We start from the raw sequence: 11604 nt of genomic DNA on the forward strand, positions 1-11604 counted from the left end.
GTCTGTTTACTACTGTATTATTACTTTTTTAGACCCTTTGTAAATGAGTTTGTGGGATATAAATGAATTAATGTTATTTCTGCAAGTATAAATTCTGATACAGAATAGGAATGAGAAAATACATATTCAGCAAAAAGAAAGCATGAGACGGGATTACAGAACAATGGTGGATATATGGGCAAACAGGAAAGCATCTGTTTCCCCCTTACATGGGGACACAGGAACAAACCCTAATCAAAGAGGTCACAGTGGCCTCTGGATGGAAATAGATGCTGATAGAAGAATAGATATGCCTAATCAATAATCTATAATAGACTGACGTCAAACACCCTTATGGGAGTCAGAGATAAGAGTTTGTCACGGACAAGACAGGATAAACAGAAGTTGTGGGATAAGTCTTAAGGAAATGAGTGACGTAAGCGAAGCAGGGAACAGACAATGGAATAAGGAAAAATATGGGGATTCAAACTGTATAAATTTCGAGAGTTTGTTGGATTTGGTGTGCATTTTGTCATTACCTTACCTGGTAATGAGACAGGGCACCCACCTATAGGTGTATAAATAAATGGCGGATTCAGATATTTGTCTCGGACTGAAATTATTAAAGTGAGTGAGCTTTTGTTTCTCACAGACTCCTTTCCAACCAGCCCACTGGTGGATTTTTTTCACTCAGGGCTGAAGTGAACTCTTTGAGTTGATCTCCAGTGATGTAAGAAAGTTAGGCTCAACTTACCTTTGAATGCAATGGGAGTCTTGTATTGCAGGCACTGGACACCATCTGGCTGCTCTGGAAATAGAGACTGGTTGAATTTTACCAAGAATTAGCTATGTCAATTTTAGGAAGTTTCATGGAATGTTCTCTCCATGAGCTTTGATGAGTTATCTCACACAATTCTCTACTGCTCGCCACATGACCTTACAACCGGTCTCGTGTCCCGGTTTGGTCTGCTCCCTTGGGTGACTGATGTGAATCCTATAAGAGAGACATCTGAATCAGACAGTGATAGGAGCTCGATAGAAAATACTGTTGTTAGAATACTGAATGGACTCTTTAACTTTTAACATTTGCCTGTACTTGTGTTTTTGCTGCTGTTTACCTATTATTTAATTATTTATGCTACTCAAATCTGTGATTCTGTCTGTATTGCTCGCAGGAGAAAGTGAGGACTGCAGATGCTGGAGATCAGAGCTGAAAATGTGTTGCTGGAAAAGAGCAGGTCAGGCAGCATCCAAGGAGCAGGAGAATCAACGTTTCGGGCATGAGCCCTTCTTCATTCGTCGACATTCGTCAAACTTCGATTCTCCTGGTCCTTAGATGCTGCCTGGCCTGCGGCACTTTTTCAGCAACACATTTTCAGCTCTGTATTGCTCGTAAGCCAAAGCTTTTCACTGTGTCTCGGGAAATGTGACAATAAATTCAATTCAATTGTACTTGTGGTTTAAATTGGGATATTAATTTGAAAGAACAAAATAAGTAGAAGGAGATATAGTATTGCAAACGCTGGAGAGCAGTCAACCAAGAAACATGACTGTGTTCACAAAGTGCGACGACATCACTCAGTTCTTGTTCAGCTGTTTAATGTTTCCGTCGAAGGACGGCACTTAGTTGCTATGCCGGACCCTTAGGAGACTCCTAACGTCCTGGCAACACTGAAACCAAATGCTTACACCCGTTACACGCAAATAAATATCGATTTTATTGACGGTGGTTACAGCAAGAGAGTCATGATCAACTTGCAGATTCTGTCTCCGGGGTGGAGGGTGACCCGGAAGTGAGCAGTTATTGCACACGTTGTATTACATTTAGTGGGAGGGATTGCTGCAGGAGTGTGTTTGGTGTATCCACAGTACGTTCCAATTCGAATCTTACCCGGAGAGCTCGTGCGTTTGCTGAGGAGCAGCTGGAGAGAGAGAGAGAGAGTGAGAGTATTTTGAATGTTTTGCGGAAATAGCAGGCCGCATGGTGTGGAGAGGCACTTTAATTTATTGTGATCTGTGACGGGAATCCATGCGTGTGCTGTTTTAAAAGATAAAACTTACTGGCTTTGAGAGTTTCCAGGTATGATAGTCTGTTTTCATCCTCACGTAAAGCTATTGTGAGTGGATGCATGGCTGGATGGTTTTGTAATTAATTGGCCTAGTTATTAGAGCACCGGTAGGCTAAATTTAAGCTTAGTTTTGTGAAATTTGTGTGTGTCTTGTGGGTTATGGGGGGGTGATAATAATGCAAGTGTTAAATTGTAGGTTGTATTGAAAATCACTTAGATCAAACACTTAATGTTGAAGGGTAGTGATACTGAAATATCTTAAATATCCAAGCATGGAATTTGAAAGGTTTGTTCAGAAATATTACTCATGTTTGCACATTTTTGAAAGCAAATTTGTTCAATGTTTTGTATATTTTAGGGTACTATAGGAGATAGCTTTAGGATTTTTATAGTATGGATCTGAATTATTGCATAGAATGTAAAATTTAGCTGGTTACTAATACGTAGTAGCACCACATTTAATGAATGTAAGTCTGTCAAGATAAAGTTGCATGTACTATGACAGAATGGAATTAATATGAAAGATTGCCAACATATGTGTAGTCAACCATATTAGAGTTGCAATGTGTCTGTTGTTGTCATTTGGATCACTTAAAAACGTTTCATCCTCCATTGTACATCAGGTGACTCTGTTCGAAAGAGGAAGTGGGTGGAGATCAAGAATAAGGAAGTAAAGTTATTCCTAGACCTAACTGCATCCTTTGGTATGACTGACCAGGCTGTCTTCCAGTAGTTTTCTTTATCATTCACTTTTGAAACGATTGCTGTTGTTTGGTTTCACCTCAGTTGTACTAGACCATCTCCAACACTGACTTCCCTTCAGCAGCTGTAGTAATATCTCCAGAGTCAATAAGAACTTATCTTTGACCTTTTCCTGTGCCTCATCCACAAACTGCTTCTTGGTGACATCACCCACAGAGTTTCGGCTCTGTTTTCCTACGTGCAAAGAAGACACCAGCTGTGTTTCCACAATCTGTGTTGATTCCAGCATTACCTCTGTGTGGAGAAAGTGAGGACTGCAGATACGAAAGATCAAAGTCAAAAAAGGTGGTGCTGAAAAAACACAGCTGGTCAGGCAGCATCTGAGGAGTAGGAGAATTGACGTTTCGGGCATAAGCCCTTCATCCTGATTCCGGAAATGTTGACTCTCCTGTTCCTTGGATGCTGCCTGACTGGCTGTGCTTTTCCAGTGCCACACTTTTGACCTGTTGCCTCTGTGTGGTCAGACTGTTTGATCAATATTAAATCTTCAAATATAATTTTCTTCTTTGGGAAGGTAGAACTGATGGACTCCTGCCCAAACATGAACCCTGCTCCTATTGGTTGCTACTATTAACACCATCCCCAGGTTGTGGTTTCTGGCTGAACCAAACCGTTCACCAGTTTTTGGCATGCTTCTTAACACTGAACAGTGGTTCTGGTGCTAATGTCCTCTCCACCACAAAAATCTCTAATCCTGTATCAGCAGAGTCACAGCTAAAACCCTAACTTGTGCATTTGTCACCTTCAGAATGATTTACTCCAACACTTGGTGGCTTCTTGGAAATCAGTAACTTCAAAACTCAACTCTGGTTATATTACTGTTCCATGCGCCTATTACTTTGTCCTTGCTGATCCATATTGGTTTCTAGTCATGATGTTTTTGTTGTGGAATATTGCTCCTACCAATATCATACTGCTTTAACCCCCTCTATTTCTACACCATCCCCAAACTCTGCAATCCTCCAAATCTGGGCTTCACTGCAGACACCAACTTGACCCTTTTCCTTGTGCCCTGTTTTTCTTGCAGTATTGACTGAAAGTGCCTCCTTTACACCCTTTTGATTTCCTACTTGCTCCTTTTCAGGCCCTCCTTGTGGCTAATCTCTTCCTGTTTTGGCTTTGTGTTCATTCTTTTTCAGATTATGCCTCTGAGGAACCTTGGGCAACAGAGAAACAATTGTAATCTGAATTCAAGCAGTAAAACTTGTCATTGTGTTATTGCTTAAACAAAATATTGACACAGTGCAGAAGGAGGCCATTAGATCCATCATGTCTGCAACACTTCACTGAAGAATTCCCTGAGTCCCTTTCTCCCTGTCTTCTCACCATAGTTTGGTGCATTCATCCTTCTTTTTTAGATACAGTCTGCATTGATTCAATCTGCCTTCAGTGAACTCCAAGAGTTCATACCAGATCTCAAACAGCCATGATATGAAAACTTTTTTTTTTCTCATTTTGATTTTTGCTGCTTTTGCCAATTACTTCAAATCTCTGGCTTCTGTCTCTTTTATTCATTCATGGGATGGCCAGCATTTATTAGCTCTCCCCAGTTACCCTTAAGAAGATTGTGGTGAGCTGCTTTCTTGCACCTCTGCAGTCCACATTCTATGAGTTGGCCCACAACGCCCTTCGAGAAGGAATAGTAGGATTTTGACCTGGTGGTATACTTCCAAGTCAGGATGGTGAGTGGCTTTAACAGAAAAAGTGGTCAATCCTTTTGCAACAGTTTACTCTGTCCGTACCTCTCATGGTTTCGAATATCTGTTTCAGTTCTCTTCAATTCTTCTTTTCATCAAAAGCAATATTAACTCTAGGCTCTCCAAATCTTCATCACTGGAACCATTGTCATGAATCTTTTCTCCAGTGCCTTCACATCCTGCTTAAAGCGTGATGCCCACAGTTGGATGTATTGCTTCAGCTGAGGCTGAACTGGTGCCCTGTACAATTTCAACATGACCTCCTTGCTCTGTATTTTATATCCCTATTAATAAAGCTGAGGATACTGGCTGCTTTATTAGCTGCTCTCAACTTGCAAACATTGTTTACTTATGGACTCACAGCCAGGTCCCTATGCTCCTGCACCCTTTTTGGAGTTTGTCAAACCCTGCCACCAGTGTGGACTGCCCTGATGGTTAGGTACATTAGTGCATTCCCTTCTCTTTCTTAATGGAGTTAAACGATCGAGAGTGCAAATGTCACAAAGTTCTTCACAGTTTGTACTGATCACAGCTGATTGCAGTCTGTGTTAATTCATTTGCTGCAAATAGGCTCAGTACCTCCAGGTTAGAGGAAGAAAGAACAGAATTTGGAATTCCTCGCTGAATCATTTGCTCGTTGTAGAGTGTACCAGTGTGGATCCCAGGTGCAGAGAGAGTTGGTTCTGATTGTTGATCTGTGAACAAGATCAATCTGATAATACTCCCTTTTTGAAGTTCTGCACTGTCCACCTGATGATGTTACCAAGCATGGTGGCGAAATGTTTGAAACCAACCCTTCCAGCTCAGTGAGAAAGCTTACATCCAGAACCTCAACCTGAGCGATTAAATCTTTTCAAAACTCGCTAGCACTTATGGACACAATGCGCTAAAACCGGCCTGAAGATGGGAAATCAATGCCATCTGACAGTGCATTGACAGTACCTGCAAACAGCTGTACTTCTGCACGAATGCCTAATGAAACAGGTGCTACTTAAATGTCTTAAATACAAACCTCCCCTTAACACCTCGCTAGCCAAATGAATAGCAGAACAAAACGGTCACAGAATGCTTAGAGAAATTATTAATGATGCCCACAACCAACTCTGTAAATACAACTGGGGAAATTTCACGCCAAAAATCTTTACTCACTAAAGCGACAGACCATGATTGGACAGGCACAGTACAACAAGCCATGGGCATTAGGCAGCGACAAACACAGTAAATGAAAAAAACTAGGCCTACAGAAAAACTAGTCAAACTCGCACAAAAGCACACCACAGACAACACAGAAGCCTGAATTTAAAAAAAACCTATCAGACTGACCCCTAACAGACGCTCAAAAAGCCATCTTAGTAAGAGGATTAAATTACAACTTCAGAGACACAGACAAAAAAGATTTCTTAGCAGCATTAGAATCAATACCAAAAGACAATGAACTCCCAGAGGATACCCAGCACACAGACAGTTGCACCAACTGTAAGCATTAGTGAGAAAGTCTATAGCCTTAAAACTTTTGTCCTTAAACATTTAGACTAAATTTAATACTGAGTTGTAGATCACATTTGCTGCACACTAGAAAATAAACCGCTCAGGCAGGGAGGTGTCAGGCCACAAAAGGGGGGAACCCAGGATATGCAGAAGATAAAAACATCTGCTCTCACTGAGTGATAACTGGATGCTCAAAGGCAATTTAGAACATTTGCCTTAACATCAATGAATCTGTGTAAACAAGACACTGAGTGATGACATTCATGGCTGTTCCATTGTGAAATTAATGACAGTGTTTGATTCTGACCTTGAAACTCTGTATCATCAAAAGCCTTGTAATTAACGGTCAGATCCTGTCAATTATAATGGATTCTTATTACCCTTGCAAGCTAGGCAGACAGAGGGAAAAATATTTTTCTGTTGCAGTCCCTGACCTGAGAGTTCAAAAGGACGAGAGAGAGAGTGAGACCATTTTGGCGCTGAGATTGCCGAAGCCAGTAGAAAATTAACTCTCTGTGCTTACTTCCTATGGATTGAATTTAATTGCGTTTTGGGACTTTATGATGATTTTGAGTAGCCATCACTGATTATGAAATGCAAACTCTGTAAAAGGTAATATTGATGAAGCTTTAACTTACTTGCTATTGTATCAGACAGTGACTGCCCCACTGTTAATTCTAACTAGTCAGATCTTAACGTCCTATTTGAATTTGAATCTCAACCCTGAAAAGAAAGCATTTTTAATTCGAGACTAATTAGTTTAAATACAACTTTATGGTAATATTTCAGCCTCCGGAAGATAAAGAGGGAGACTAAAATTTAAACTAAACTGTCTGTAAGACATTTTTTAATTCCAGACTACCAAAGAGTACAATCTCTGGATGAACCAAGAGGAGCTTACAGGTTGAGTCCACAAGGGATTCCCTAGGCTATCTCAAATCTGGACTTTTAAAATTAGGACATTATTTCAATGAGCCCTTATACACTGCAGCACTGAAGAACTACAAAGACCAGAAGAAAATTGCTTGTGCCCAATGAACATAGTCCGTTGATTTCTCAGCCACAAAAACACATGACCCAGTATCACTAATATCCTTACAGATGAGGAAGGACACTACTTCAACTGGGGAAGCATATCCATCCTAGGACAAGCCAAACAGAGACATGCATGAGAATTCCTAGAAGATGGCATTCTAACTCTATCAACAATCACATAGATTTGGACTCCGTTTACCATCCTTTGAGACAAAGAACCCAAAATGACATCACCAACCCAAAGAAACCTCAACACGTAAACAGAAAGTGGGACATAACACCAGTGCTTCACCAGAGACTCATTGAGGATGTTACCTAGTATGGTGACGAACTGAACCTTCTAGCTCAGTGAGCAAATTTACATCCAACACTATCTACCTCACAATTCACGATGCTTCTCGGCTTCATTTCATCAACACATTTTGAAATAATGCAATATACGTTAAGGTCTACGTCATGAATGTATATCAAGAAAAGCAAGGGTCAGAACACTTAATCCTGAGGAATTCCATTGTAAATTGTCCTCCAGCCTGAAAAAATATCCATTCCTAGCTACTTTTCTGTTTGTTGAGAGATGATTGTAATGCAATGAATTAACTGCTAGTTCCTCTTTTTGCATCATCATCTTCTGTGACCTCTCAGATTTCAAGACAAAATTTGTGCTTGTAGTTCAACTCATGGTGTATGCAGGCTAGACCTCAAACATGTGCTTTTAAATTATTAATGGACTATTTGTAACTATTTCCCAAGGGGTAATTTAGGATGTGTTTGGGGTATAAGTGGAGATAAGGAAAGTTCAGGACCAGATTACAATTTAATATTTAAACTAGATATGTTTGCAGGGCTAAGGGAAACTGTTAATGTGTGACAGCCATCTTAGTCGCTATTGGAATTTGAAGGTGAAATCTGAGATTTTTCTGACTCAAATTCAGATAACCCTGCAAGCTTGTTCTTAGCTAGGCAGCAGCTAGTAAATTTACCAGCGCTGTGTTCATTTGACTGTATAGCATAAGTTAAAAATAATAAAATCTGGTTCTTGACCTGCCTGGAACAAGCTATGTGCTGTATATCTCTTCAGTTGAGTATGTTCTTTGTAAGACAGACCAAAGATTACCAGGTATCAAATTCTCAATTTTGCTTGGGAGATTCTTTAGATTTTTCATACCTGTCACACATTTGACTAAATAAAATTAAATGTGACATTTTTGCAATTATAATTCCTGTATGTAATTTTTGTTTTGTTTCTTGAGTGGAGGCATAGACCAATTGTTGCTATAATGGATTGTATGTTTTACCAGATGTTGATATTTATATAAAATAAATCTGTCTGAAGCCCTAAAAGGTATTGTTTATTATTGAAAACTGTTTCCTTGAAGCAATTGTATTAGCTAAAACAAATCAACGCAATTTGGATGTGTTTGTCCTTTTACCAGGAGCTAATAGAGGATGTGTCAGAATCTTAAATTAAAATCTGAATCAATTGTCAAGTAAGAATTGAACAAATTTGAAACCAATTTTTGTTTGGCAGTAGCATTAAATCAGTAGCTGTGTTGAATGTTTATTTTTAACTTATGCTTTTGTTTGTAAATATGCAAACATGAGATTTTGTTACTGTGACTGCCAAATAGGGCAGAATTACAACCTTTTCACAACCGTGTGCCTTTTTTGAACAGTCCCAATTGTAGAATGGTAGTGCTGTCTTTCCTAAGATCTTTCAGACATATTTTCTTTACTAGGCAAACAGCATATATAATATTATTATCATCTAAAGATTTGAAGGGATAGTTCATACCGAGTGGAGTGAGGATGGATATGCTAACTAAAAGTTAATTGAGTGTGGATTGGTTGTATAAATATAGAGAGCTGGTAGTCAGTGGGATATAAGTTGTTTTTATTGTGTGGTTCACTCAAAAAAAAACTGTTACTAAAAAGTGTGGACTTGAACTGTACAAAAACAGTTATTCAACAGTATAACATTTAACAACCACATATTATAGTCTGAAACTTGGCGTCAGTGATGAATAAATGGTGCTCATTATTCACACTCTTCCATTATTAGTCCAGAGTCTCTGGTTAAGTATCACATATTCACAGAATTGCAGATGCTGCAGTACTGAATCTATCACTTGAACACTGTTACAGCATGCTCTATAGAGCAGCAGGACTTCTTTCAGAAAGTAGCTTCTTGATTGGCATTTGACCATGTCAATTAAATGAAGTTTCTACCCACTTTACCCCATTATAATAGTGAGGGCTTCCTTGTTGTTGTTAAAAATTTGGGCCATCTATCTTCAGCGTGCATTCCACAGCACAAAAGCAATGTAACAAGATAAAACAGGACTAATGGAAAGGAATTTGAATCATTTCAATAGGAAATTGTTGTATTCTAACTCCCAAATGCCTGGTTGGTTGGTTGGCAGATGAACTGAAAATGCTAAAGCAAACATGGTCTTCTATAATTTTACAGGGGAAAATGCTGGAAGTACACAGGTTAAGCAGCATATGTGTTTTAGCTCCGTGACATTTTATCGGAACATTGGATCATTTTTCTGTAGTTGGGTTTGCGTGAACATGGTGATGTCACTAGGCAGGTATTAAGTATAAGACTACAAAAGCATAAATAGGAAAAGGAATAGGCCATCTGGCTGCTTGAGCCAGCTGCACCATTCATGACTGATCTGATATCCCTCATGCCCACTTTCCTGCATTTTTCCCTTTTTAAGTCTTGATTCCCCATGAATGATGTTTTAACGTCTGGTGACTTCAATTTGTTAAATCTCATGAGCATCAGGTCCGTGTTTTGAATTTAAAAATATAATTCATCTCTCCCAAACAAACTAAATACAGGAACAGTTCATTCCTGATTATTTTGTTTTGTGTAATTGCATCATTAAATTAATGAGCTTGAGTGAATGTATTTTGCATAATTCTCCTTTTGGTTTTTCTATTGTTTTATGATTGCCCATGTTACATGGTAATTTCACAACCATTTGCTTATGTGGTCCTTTTCAAAAGCCTTCTGAAAGACACGAATCACGTGTATCTTTGTTAATGTTTTCTATTATTGTGTAAAATGATTTGTTTTGTTTTCAAACAAGTCTTATTCTTCAGAAATCCAGATTGATAATCTTTAATCCTTTTTAATAAATAGTAGCTAATCTTGTCTCTGATTAAACTTTCAAGGATTTACAACTTATCAAATAGATAGGCGAAGGGGGGTGTTGCCTTGTTAGTTAAGAATGAGATTAAATCTATGGCACTGAATGATATAGGTCAGATGATGTGGAGTTGAGGAACCACAAAGGCTAAAAAATTGTAATGGGAGTTATGTACAGACTTCCCAGCAGTGGTCAGGACCAGGAGTGCAAGATGTACCAAGACATAGATTGGATTCCCTCTAGTGTGGAAACAGGCCCTTTGGCCCAACAAGTCTGCACCGACCCTCCGAAAAGTAATCCACCCAGACCCATTTCCCTCTGACTAATGCACCTAACACTACAGGCAATTTAGCATGGCTAATTCACCTAACCTGCGCATCTTTGGATTGTAGGAGGAAATCGGAGCACCCGGAGGAAACCCACGCAGACACAGGGAGAATGTGCAAACTCCACACAGACAGCCGCCCGAGGCTAGGATTGAACCTGGGTCCCTGGCGCTGTGAAGCTACAGCCACCGTGCCAATAGATAGGGCATGTCAGAAAAGCAAGGTCACGATAATCATGAGGACTTCAATATGCAGGTGGACTGGGTGAACAATGTTGTCGGTGAATGTAAAGAAAGGGAATTCGTGGAATGCTTACAGGATGGCTTTTTGGAACAGCTTGTGATGGAGCAGGCTATTCTGGACTTAGTGCTATGTAATGAGCCAGACTTTATAAAAGATCTTAAAGTAAGGGATCACTTAGGAGGCAGCGATCATAATATGGTGTAGTTCCGTCTGCAGTCTGAAGGAGAGAGGGCAAAATCTGATGTAATGGTGTTACAGTTAAGTAAAGCCAATTACAGGGGCATGAGAAAGGAACTGTCGAAAATCGACTGGAAGCAGAGCCTAGTGGGGGAGACAGTAGAGCAACAATGGCAGGAGGTTCTGGGTATAATGGAGGACACAGTACAGAGGTTCATCCCAAAGAAAAGATTATCTGGGAAGGGGTTAGACAGCCATGGCTGACAAAGAAAGTCAGGAAATGTATAAAAGAAAAAGAGAGCTTTTTAAGTGACCAAGCGGACTGAGAAATCAGAAGATTGGGAAGACTACAAAAATAAACAGAGGATAACAGAGAGAAATAAGGAAGGAGAGGATCAAAATGAAGGTAAGCTAGCTAGTGATATTAGAAATGAAAGTAAAAGTTTCTTTCAATACATAAAACAAATGAGAGGCAAAAGTAGAAATTAAGCGGCTCCAAATTGATGCAGGAAGGCTAGAGATGGGAGATAAGGAAATAGCTGAAGAACTTTGTGTCAGTCTTCACAGACATGAGTAATATCCTAACAATTAAGGAGAGTCGGGGGCAGGGTTGAGAATAGTAGCCATTGCAAAAGAGAAAGTGCTAGAAAAGCTAAAAGGTCTAAAAATC

The 11604-nt window shown here is 39.5% G+C and overlaps 1 protein-coding gene across 3 annotated transcripts in view; it reads left to right on the top strand.

Annotated features, from left to right (window-relative positions):
- The first annotated feature begins 1825 nt into the window (after positions 1 to 1825).
- The window catches only part of borcs5 (BLOC-1 related complex subunit 5), an 89362-nt gene continuing 79583 nt past the window's right edge, over positions 1826 to 11604 (top strand). Inside the window, exons 1-2 of one of the 3 annotated variants that reach the window (XM_043709462.1) lie at positions 1854 to 2059; positions 2672 to 2752. The gene's annotated coding sequence lies outside the window, so the exon portion shown is untranslated. The other 2 variants (XM_043709463.1, XM_043709461.1) reach the window with 2 other exon arrangements.

The sequence above is a fragment of the Chiloscyllium plagiosum genome, chromosome 19, assembly GCF_004010195.1.
Source record: "Chiloscyllium plagiosum isolate BGI_BamShark_2017 chromosome 19, ASM401019v2, whole genome shotgun sequence".
In the NCBI taxonomy this organism is placed as follows: domain Eukaryota; kingdom Metazoa; phylum Chordata; class Chondrichthyes; order Orectolobiformes; family Hemiscylliidae; genus Chiloscyllium; species Chiloscyllium plagiosum.